Source organism: Alligator mississippiensis, chromosome 12 (assembly GCF_030867095.1).
Source record: "Alligator mississippiensis isolate rAllMis1 chromosome 12, rAllMis1, whole genome shotgun sequence".
Classification (NCBI taxonomy): domain Eukaryota; kingdom Metazoa; phylum Chordata; order Crocodylia; family Alligatoridae; genus Alligator; species Alligator mississippiensis.
Genome location: NC_081835.1, coordinates 58,458,470 through 58,468,753, shown reverse-complemented (window position 1 = coordinate 58,468,753; position 10,284 = coordinate 58,458,470).

Sequence of the window (10,284 nt, the reverse complement as noted above, 5' to 3'; positions counted from 1 at the left end):
TTGCCCGGGTCCTCCTTCCTCCCCTTCTTGAAAATGGGGACCACGTTAGCCCTTTTCCAGTCCTCCGGGACTTGGCTCGTGAGTCACGAGCGCTCGAATATTCCCGCCAGTGGCTCGGCAATGATGTCGGCCAGTGCCTTCAGCACCCTCGGATGGAGCTCATCCGGGCCTGCCGACTTAAAGGCATCCAGTTCTTCCAAATGACTCTGCACCACCTCAGGATCTACGTATGGAAGTCTGGTGCCTTGCTGCTGCCTCTCTACAACTCTGGTGAGAGACTCGTCGTGCCCCTCACTTAGGAACACAGAGCCAAAGAACTCGTTGAGGAGTTCAGCCTTGTCCCCCCTGTCCGTCACCAATTGTTTCTGCCCATTTAGCAGGGGTCCTATTCCTCCCTGGGCCTTCCTTTTACTCCCTATATATCTAAAAAACAATTTCTTGTTGTCTTTTACTTGGGTTGCCATCCTCAGCTCCATGGTAGCTTTGGCCCGTCTAACTGCCTCCCTACAAGCACGAGCATGTTGCACTCAAAATACCCCTTGTTCCAAAATACTCTGCTCCTTCCTCCTCGCTCTTCCACAGAGGCCATTACGATGGCAAAGCACTGGTCTGCCAAACCTCCCACATCTGCCAAGCTTGGCCTGCACGTTGGTCATTCTTTGCCAGCACCAGTGGGCTGGCTGCTGCCTCACAGACACCCGAGATCTGGAATATGGCAACAATGCAGAGAACACCATGAGGGGTGGGGTGCCCCAAGAGAGGTCTGTGGCTTTCCAAAGAAATGCCTGTAAGGCTCAGAGAGAACCAGTGACAAAGCCAGCAGCTTCCCCCTGCTATATGCGGGGGGCACTTAGCTGTGGTCAGGGCCCTTGCAAGGCCATGCCCACAAGATGCCACCTCCCCAAGCCCTTGTCTTGTGTTCTGCTCCCTTCTCTCTTTCCTGCCATTGCAGACTAGCGGCTGCTGTAGATCCTCCCTAGCTCCAATGGGAGTGGTGGCTCTGGGTCAACCAGCATCATACTACTTTGCATTGCTGCGGTGCCTTCCAGCTACGGATTTCAACTCGCTCCACGAGCATGAATTGAAGCAAGGTTCCCTGGGGCACGGGAGGGTTCTCCGTAGCAAGGGAAAGTGGAAGGTACATGGAGGTACAGGCAAATGCCCTTGTCTACAGAGCAAATCTGTGGTAGACCAGAACCAAGAGCTCCTGACTCCCGTCTCATGGCAGAACCCGAGGGAGCCAGGCCCTCCTCCATGCTGCCAGCTTCCCCTCCCTGTTCCCTGTCCCCTTCGAGTCAATGAAGAGAACTGTTCAGGGCCCCTGGATACAGAGAGGCATTGCCCCAGGGCTCTAAGATCCCTTTTTATTCAAATATTTGTTCTTCCCCTGAGCAAGTAGCGGAGGTGCCTAACACACCTTGTAAAGGCTCCCATGGAGACAGGGACCAAATCACAAGTTCTCAGGTGAGTTCCAGATATACTTTTCCATTTGTCGTTGTCGATCAGCAAGGCGGCATCGCTCAGGTCAGTTAGCTGCAGGCACAAGTTAGGAGGAGAGAAAGTGTCCAGCCTGCATAGGAAAGTGGGGTGCAAGATCTGGCAGGGAGGTAAGATAGGCCCATCACTGCAGCTCCCCTGGGACTGAGCAAACACAAGGCGGCTTTCTGCACTGCAAAACCTGAGGTATACAGTTTGCAGGACCTGGGTCTACATGGGTTATGGAGTCTGTGGGTCTCACAACATCAAGGTCACTGCAGCACAGTGGTAGAGCACCAGGGAGAACGGTCACTCTGCACGCTAACCACATCCTGGGCCTAGCTGTTTGTCTGATGAAACCTCTCCATGGCACGAGGCAAACAATCTCTACTCTCCTTCCTTGTCCCAGAACAAACCCCATCTCCCAGGGAGCCCAGCGTATCCTGTCTCCCTCCTGTTTCCCTCCCAGCTCCACAACTGGACCCCTGACCATGGAGGAACGGCTCTCTTGGGTGCAGGGGGTATTTAGCTTCCAGGCTCTGTTCGCTTCATACTTAAGAGCTTTCATAGAGCTCCTTTATACTTAGAGCTTTCATACTCACTGTGTTTCTTTCCAGAGGAGTAAATTCACTGCAAATGAAGTTTTTATGGGGTGGAAGAATCAACTCTATTCATGAATTCAGGCTAAATTCAGTTAACAGTTTCAGCCAAAAAAACGGAGGGAGGAGAGATTTTTAAAAATGCCACACCAATTTCATGTTACCATTTTCAAAAGGAATTTTTTGTTTGATAAATGCCAAAATGGTTTAATTTGACATTCTTAAAGCACCGCTTTCTGACATTTTGTTTCAAAATTGCATTGTTTGTTTAAAAATTGACCTATTTTTTCTTTTTAAAAAGGGGGAGAAGGTTTGACTAACTCAAAAGTGAAATAAAACACACCCTTTTTGAGTCAAAGGGTATGTTCCAGGTTGACCCAAAATTATTATTATTTTTTTGTTTTGCCAGAAAACTAAACCAAAACCAACAATAAAAGGTGTCTTAGCAAACCCTGAATTGATTTTTCACCAATTTTACATTGTCCTCCAGCTCTTACATGCTTCTGTTTTTGGACCCAAACCTGATGCACATCAACCACCTCCAATAAAAAGTAATTAATTCTTCCGGTTCATTGAACCCAGGTTTTCCTTACCTCAGTATTCTTCAGAGAGCCCAATCCTGACCTAGAAAGCCTAGCAACTAGAGGGGACTCAAGCCATTTTATTCCACCAGTCCTCAGTTATCTCTATCTTGCTACCTCTAACCGTGCACTTACGAAGCTCTCTCTGGGGGGTGAAAAGGGAGTTTCCTCTCCCTATCAGTTCAGTCCTGTCCTTCCCCACACTCATCGACCTTCGACCAGTAGGCAGGACTCCACTCCATGTTAGGAGGAAGAGAAGCCTTCCTTCCCCCCTAGATCATGGTGCTCTACAGTCTGCACTAGCGCTTGGAAAGGACAGAGCTGAGAATGCCAAACTCACAACATGAAAACAGAGACCATAATCAGATCTCTATCACCTCCATCACTGAAGAGCACTAGAGGTGGGGAGGGTTTTGTCTCAATGCTTAGGAAAGCCAAGTTGCCTAGACATGGGGATTGTGGGGACCTGTTAATGGGGCCAAGAGGGACCTTTCATGCCCCTTCCCCAACAAAAGTCCATCAACAGTGGGACCCTGCCTCAGGACCTCAGGCTGAGAGGTGAAACACTGGGAAACTAATGAACAAGTTGCAAAATCAACCCAGCACCGAGCCATGGTGCTCGATTGTGGTTTGTTATCTCCAGTTAGACTGAAGACGGTATAGCCGGGTTTCAGGAGAGCAGAAATATCAGCAATTAAAGATATGTCGTGTCAAAAAAACTCTAAACTGATTAAAGTTGAAGGCTCCGTTTTCTTCTTTTCATCAGAGAACGGAATCAAAACCTGCCTGGAAAGACACACTCCCCCCGTTCCCAGCGCTCCGAAGGCAGTGCCTGCATCCATCCTGCTGTGTCCCTGCATTTTAATTACCACCTTATTAATATTCATGAGGATAGGCACTCAAGGGGGATTGCAGTCTGTCATTCTCTCCTTTCTCTCCCTCTCCCTCTCTCTCGCCTGAATCTGGCTTTTTTTCCCCTCCTTCCAAACAGTTGGTATACTGCAGATTCTGTATGAGTCTGTGTGTGCAGATACAACTGAATGTGTTCTGTGCCTATGGATGTGGCTATGTATGTTTGCAAAGGGCGCATGTGTGTTTTGCACATCTCTTGCATCTGTGTTTGGTGTATGCGGGTGACAGCTACGTGTGTGAATGTGTCTACATAGTGGAGGAGCACAGATGGGTGGGGAGCACATGTTGCACGAACATGATGCATGCATCCAGCTTTGATTATGCTTGGAGAACCTTGCATGTGGGCAAAGGCGATTCAGATGCGTGTCTGTGTGATGTGTGCATGTGTGGGTCCATGCCTGAGTGTGTATGACAGCAAATGTGCAAGAAAATAAGTGTACTGATGTGTATGAGTTAGCATACAAGGAAGTGAGCATGGCAGGGGGGGGAGAGGGGTGAGTGCACCGATGTGTAACTCTGTGTAACAAGTATATATTCCCAGCCTCAGATAACACAGGATTCTGCACAAGTAAACAAGCCAAAGAGCAGCAACTCTGAATGGTCGTTAGCACTAACCAAAGTGTTGGTGCCAGTAAACCCAGGCTGGTCTGTGCTGCCTCGGCTTCTTCCATGTTTCATCTGTTCCTCCTGATAGGACTGCTGATCCCCCTGCACCCAGCCATGAAGAAGCTCTCACCTCCCTTGACTCTCCAAGCAGGGACTAATTTAGCAGAAGAGGCCAAACAATGCACACAAGCACCGAAGCGTGCTCCAAGCCACGGCTGCAGGCTGGCGTAACCAGCATGCCAACATGCCCTTGGTAAAGCCACTGTGTCACAGGGCCAATGATGCCAGCCGACAGGGGGTGATTACAGTTTAACGGGCCTGGATCTACCAGGGTTTCAGCCTCGTACACGGGTGGGAGGCTCTGAAATGCTGCCGGCTCCATGTGCCAAGCGTGCTGATCTGCTCTTTGCTCCCAGAGTCTGCTCTGCAGCAAGAGGAGCCAAGCACCTGCCCGCTGGTGTAGACCCATGGCGTGAGAATCTGTTTGCTCCCCAGGAGTGGAGTAATCACAGAGCATCTCCAGAAACTGGTGCTCTGTAGTCCCAAATGTCACGGTGATGCTGATGCCCCACAGAACCTGCCCTGCCCTGTTTCGCACCAGTGCCCCGGGTGTTGCCGTCTCACTAGACAAGGTACAATGCATCTGAGGGTGTGAGGTTGGTGGGAGCCCTAAGGGAAGTGACTGGGCAGCACTAGCAGAGGAAAACAGTGGCGGGGAACACTTGCCCCCGCACTTGGGTATTTTATGCCTGAATCTGCTGGGCACTGCCTCACCCAGCAGAGAGGGGTTGGGAGAAACAACAGACCCAAAGGCAGGGCCTGCGCTTTCATGCCACCCTCAGAGGGTCCCTGCCACTCCCTCTTCCCTTCCTCTCTCCATGCTTTTCCTCCGTGTATCCCTGGAGATCAAACCCAAGCCAAAGAGGTGGCAATGCTGCAGCAGACCTTTGGACTTCTCTGCGGCTGCAGCACCCTGTCCCCCGGAGGACAGAGTGGGGCAGTCTTCCTCAGCCCACGCAGGGTGCTGATGGGTAGTGGCACCTAACACCCACAGCAACAAGGTGCACTCGCGGTGCAGGGGTGTAAATGGCTGCAGAACGGGCAGAGCAAGGGAGAACCTGGCACTGCAGAAGTCACGAGCCTTCTCCTTACTGTGTCACCCACTGAGTCCCTGTGGCTTCGGTGCAGCCCTGAAGATACTGTGTTGGCAAGGCCCAGCCAGGCAGGACTGCCCCTCGCAGACAGACCACACAGTGCTTCCAGTGCCCAGAGCCGGGCAGGGAGAGAGAACGGTGGCCCCGCCACTGAAGGCAGCTCCTTGCTGTGTCCCACTTCCCTCCCCCTCCGGCCCCCACCAACCACCTGCGAGAGACCTGTCAAGAGAAGCTCCAACTCCAAGGTTCCCCAACGCCCCACTTGCTCAGCTCCACAAATATTTGAATTAAGGTCCCCCGGGGAGTCTCAGTCACAGAGTAACTGATTTCTCCTCCTTCATTATATCTCTGTGTAATTTACCGAGGGACGGTGGCGTGTGCCTCCGTTAGAGAGAATTCCCAGCAGGAGCCTCCGAGTGCTCACAAATCAGGCAAGGGGAAGGCATTAGAATATGAAAGGTGAGGCTGGCTGCAGGAAGAGAGGCCTCACCAAGATGCCGCTCGCTCTCCCCAGCTCTCCGGCAGCCCAGAATTACATTTTATTTCCACCCACTGGCTCCCGGGGACTGGGCTGTTTCACTCCCTCGCCTTTGCGTTTGCTTGAGTGGAGATGCCCTGCTCCCCTGACCAGGGGAACCAGCCTGGTAGACAGGAGCCCTGCCTCTGTCCCTGACTCATGTCGCTCTGGGCCAGCTGCTGAGAGCTTCAGTTTCCTCCTCTGCAAGCCTGGGATGAAAACCCATGGTTTTCCTTTGCACTGCACTTTAAACTCTAGAGAGGGAAAGCCTTAGGTTGGCCCTGCCCTACTAGTCTCGTTGAAGACATGGAAAATATAGTAGCTAGGGCACTGGGCTGGGCTAGGGAGATGCTAACTCTTCCAGTGACCTTGGGCAAGTCACTTCATCCCTCTCTCTTCCTCAGTTTCCCCACTCCAGTTATCTGCTTTGTGGCTGTGAAGGGATTCAAGTTACACGTGTGCCCAGGTACTTGGCCAGATCCAGCCCCTCAAAGTCTATTAACATTATGAATCCACATGTGATTTTACGTTGCTGCCACGCTGCCTCATACATGTAACGTTTGCTAGTGCGTTTTGGACAAAAACTGGAAGAAGTGTCACAGCAACAAGCTAAAATGGAGTGAAGTGACAAGAATGCAATTTCAGCACTGTGGGCAGGTGTACACTGAGGCTGCTCCGACGTGCTGCAATTACAACTCAAGTTGCTGGAGTGTGGTAATTGCCGCGCTCCAGCAGACTCCAGCGTCACGTGTATCCTCATCCCCCCACTGAAAATTGGCAGTGGGGGCACTTTAACTAGAGCTCGTTCAACAAGCTTTAGTTCAAGTAGCCCCGCTGCCATTTTCAGTGCGGGGACACTGATACACATGACACTGTGGGTGCTTTAGTTAGGGTGGCTCTTGGAGCCACTCTAAATAAAGCACCCTCTCCCCCACCGCCCGGAGCACATGTATAAATGCCCTATGTGCAATTCAGCTGTGAAACTCAGTGCAGCAGGATTCTTTTTAAAGCAAATAGTTTGGAGAGGACTTCTTAAATGATTATGGACCCAGAGGCATAAGAAGAGCAGCCACAGCTACACTTGCAAGGGTTAAACGACAAAATTTAGCTCCCATCCTCAAACTTCGAGGCATGAGCGGGTCACCAGCTGGGGTCAGGAAGACACTGTCCGCCCGTGGTGTAGTATTGCACAGTGCATTACAGCAGCTATCTATGCTAGAGCAGCATCTTCATGGCAGTACATAAGGCTATATACAAATGATCAAATTACAGCAAGGTAAAAGAGGGTTGGGAGACTTGCTGCACATCAGCTACTCCTTATAATTGTCCACGTGCCCACTTCTACCTGGAGGTACATGGGAGCAAGCTAGTGCAATTTAGCTTTCCCTTACCACAGGATAAGAGCATGCCCACCAGCAGTTACTGTGGATCAGGTTACATGCCATCAGGCCTCACCCCTCTTTTACTCTCTGTCATTTTTTTTTTCGTTTGGCTACACTAAGTGCTACAAAGTTTACATTTTAGAAATCACCCAGCACTGACCACTGCCAGAGACATGGCACTGGACTTGGTGACACCACTAAGCTGTCTGAGATGGATCAAGTCCTGCAGCTGGATACATGGAAGGCATGAAGGGCATTTTTTCACTAGGTGGAAACAGAGGTAGGTTTGGAATCATTTTTTGCTGAAAGCTGCAGCTTACAAGTAACTTGTATAAGTGGTTTCAAAAATTGGTCCGCTTCTGTGCCTTCTGGTTCCTCTGTGAGAGGTGAGGACCCCAAAGACTTTTAGGGGTTTGTGTATTTTAAACATGTCTTATTTTTTACCTTAGAAGTATCAGGAATGCCAAAATGTCACCGTTTCTGGTTTGCTGGAGCACAGCTTGGGGGTCTGTGAGGATGCGTATGGTCAGTTTGCACACCTCGATTTCTGGTCCTTAGCAAAGGTTACTTTATTCCAGCACATTCCTAGATCACTGGAGCTAAATAATTGGCTTCACCAAGATGAAAAAAATTAAGCAAGGATCAAAATTCCCTCCCCTTCTCCATTGACTCAGGATCATTCTCTTGGCTCTGGTGAGGTCATCTGACTGGTGAGACATAGCCCGCTGCCTTCTCAGGGACACCGGGACACAAAGGAGATCCCTTAGAGGAGCAGTATATGTGCATGAGAGAGTGTACATGGAAAGGCAACACACTGTAGAGCTGTTCCCTGCTTTGGCTGGAGTGAGGCTGTAAAGACACATGTCTTGTGCGGCTGGAGGGACTCCAGATATATATTTTCTTGTGCCACTGAAAATATTGGAAACCTGCATAAAGCAGCCCTCATGGATGGAGTCCACATGGTGCTTGCATTTCTGACACATGGACAGTCCCAGCCATGGCAACATGTGTAGAAACATCATCCCAAGTACCCACCTCCCTGCTGTGCCTTCACAGGGGGCTCAGCCCTGACCAGGTCTCTTCTTCCCTTTGATTTGGTCATATGTACATCCTATTAGGACACAGAACCGGCCAACATGTCCTGCCCTCTGTGTTAGGTTACCACCATCTTCTGGTCATCACTGTGAAAGAGCCTGCCTTGGCCAAAGCAATTTCCTACTCTGACTATGGATGGAAGAAGGCAAGTTGCACCGTGGTACTGGTTGGCGTCACATAGCTCCAACCACTAGAAACTACACCCAGGTGGGGTGACTAGCAGGAGCACTAACAGGTTAGCTCCTTTTGGGTCCCGCTCTGGCTACCTGGGGCTGCTCCCGCAGCTGGAGAAAGCTCCAGGCTACATTGGCTATGAGCAACCTGGCATCAAAGCACTGTAGGAGGCCTGGGAACGTGGGTGCAGTGGGGAGGAGGCAACACAGACCAAAAGGGAGCGGAGCCCCTTTGGTTCAGACCTGGGAGGCAGAGAGGATTCAGCAGCAGCCTGGAAGAGGAGGCGGCGGCAGCAGCGGAGAGGGACAGGAGCAGCAGCGCGTTCAGCAGAAAGGAATGTCCTGATGGGACGGGGAGGCTGAGCACCGGCCAGGAGCCCCCTCCAAGGCTGTTTAAAAGCCCTGGACCTCTCCAAGCCCTTTAATTGGAGCTTTAAAAAAACTTCCTTGTTCCTCAGTGCGGCGAGGTTTGCGTTTTATGCCCAAAATGACTCAATTCTGCCCCCCCCAACCCTCCCCCCCATATAAAAATCCCCTTTGAAACATTTTGCTAGAAGCTGGTTCCCTCCCCCACCCCCACCCCCCTGCCTGAAGCCCACCAGCCCCTTGTGTGTATTCTTGTTCTCCTGTAATAATCCACATCCCAGCTGCCTCTCTCTCCCTTCACCCTCCGCCTCCCTCTCTCTCCTCCCCCCCCTCCCTCCCCCTTTCCATAACTCAAAAGCTTGTCAGGCTGGTTCCAGACTGCTGGCGCCAGGCTTCACTCCAGGAAAAAAATAAAGCAAGAGAGAAAGGCATGCGAGGCAAAACAGCCCCTCCACATGAACACACATCAAACCAGCCCTTTATCTCCACGGAATGTTCCCTCTCTGCCTCTGCAACGCTCCCCCTCCCAGCCCGCTCCCCCCCAGACACACACGCATCCACAGAGCACTCCGCACAGCCAGCCAGCATCCCTCTAACCCTAATGCAGCACAGCCGGGCTGGAAACAAACACACAAGCGCGCGCACACACACACGCAAAAAAAAAAAAAAAAGAAAAAAAAGGGAAAGGCAGAGAAAAGCGAAGGAGCAAATACAAGATCTATTATTTATCAGCGTATCAATTATTTAAGGCTACGTCGCTGGGAAGGGGTGGGGAGAGAGGGCTCCGAGGCCTCCGAGTCACAGAGGAAGCTTTTATAAAGACAATTCGGGAAGCAGGCTCCTCCTCAGACCCCCTCCGGATCCACCCCAACTCTTTGCAATGGGAAGAAAGGGAAAACAGGCCTCTTGATTTCCCTCTGCCCCAGGGCTGTCCAACTTCTAAGAGCTGGGGGCCACATGCCATGCGAATTGCACCGGTGGGGGGCTGCATTACTGTGAGCCGCAAGCCCCTGCACCTGCATGGGGGCAGCCCCCCAAGCTGCTGCACCATGCCGCAGGCTGCCCCGGTGCCGTGGGCTGTGTCATCCCACTACCTGGGGCAGAAGCAGGAAGCCAAAGTAGATGGGAAGGAGCCTAGAGGCCCTGTCTGCAGCAACCAGAGACATAAGGGGGGCAGCAGCCAGGTAGGAGCCCACAGGCTGCAGATTAACCCCACATTGGCCACATGCGGCCCATTGGCCCCCAATTTGGACAGACCCGCTGTACCCTAATGGGCAAAACATCAGATCGAGTCCTCAGGGCATGTTCTCCTAGCAGACAGCACAGGCGTCTCCCTCGCCAAAGTGGGGTTGGTCACTGGGGCAAAGCCTACCGCCCTGCCATAGGTACAAATGGTTTGAAAGGCAACAGGAGCACCAGGGAC